Source organism: Pterocles gutturalis, unplaced genomic scaffold (genome assembly GCF_000699245.1).
Source record: "Pterocles gutturalis isolate BGI_N339 unplaced genomic scaffold, ASM69924v1 scaffold28926, whole genome shotgun sequence".
Taxonomy (NCBI): Eukaryota; Metazoa; Chordata; class Aves; order Pterocliformes; family Pteroclidae; genus Pterocles; species Pterocles gutturalis.
This window is the reverse complement of record NW_010103872.1, coordinates 1-1,137: the sequence shown is the minus strand read 5'-3', so window position 1 is coordinate 1,137 and position 1,137 is coordinate 1.

Sequence of the window (1,137 nt, the reverse complement as noted above, 5' to 3'; positions counted from 1 at the left end):
ATCTACCCCGGCTCCATCACGGCCAACATGGTGTGCGCCGGCGAGTCTGGCCATCGGGCTGACTCCTGTCAGGTGCGTGCAGGGTCCGGCCATTCGGGGACCACCTGGATGAGGGAGAACGTTATGGGAGAAGGTCCCGTCCATGGGAGAAGGTCCCGTCCATGGAGCAGGTTATGGCAGAAGGTCCCGTCCATGGGAGAAGGTCCCATCCATGAGGGAAGGTCCCGTCCATGGGGGAAGGTCCCGTCCATGGGGGAAGGTCCCATCCTTGGGGGAAGGTCCCATCCATGGGAAATAGTCCTGTCCATGGGGGAAGGTCTCATCCATGGGAGAAGGTCCTGTCCATGGGAGAAGGTCCTGTCCAGGGGAGATGGTCCCATCCATGGGAGATGGTCCCGTCCATGGGGAAAGGTCCCGTCCATGGGGGAAGGTCCCGTCCATGGGGGAAGGTCCCGTCCATGGGGGAAGGTCCCGTCCATGGGGGAAGGTCCCGTCCATGGGGGAAGGTCCCGTCCATGGGGGAAGGTCCCGTCCATGGGGGAAGGTCCCGTCCATGGGGGAAGGTCCCGTCCATGGGGGAAGGTCCCGTCCATGGGGGAAGGTCCCGTCCATGGGGGAAGGTCCCGTCCATGGGGGAAGGTCCCGTCCATGGGGGAAGGTCCCGTCCATGGGGGAAGGTCCCGTCCATGGGGGAAGGTCCAGGGTCCCATCCATGGGCGATGGTCCCGTCCATGGGGAAAGGTCCCGTCCATGGGGGAAGGTCCCGTCCATGGGGGAAGGTCCCATCCATGGGAAATAGTCCCGTCCATGGGGGAAGGTCCCATCCATGGGGGAAGGTCCCATCCATGGGGGAAGGTTCCTTCCACGAGGGGAAGATTTTTGGGCTGAGAATGGGCACAATTTGGTGCATCTGGCAGGACCTGGAGGACTTTTGGTTACACCAGGTGGGAAGTGACATGGTCTCACTTGGAGGGGAACAGGAGACCCTCTTGGGGGGGACAGGAGACCATCTTGGGGGGGACGGGAGACCACCTTGGGGGGGGATTTTGTGGGTGGAGATGCTGGCTTGGGCAACCCCCAGATTTGGGGTGATTCTTTGGGGTGAGCCATGACCCCCAGAGACCCCACCCCAACCAC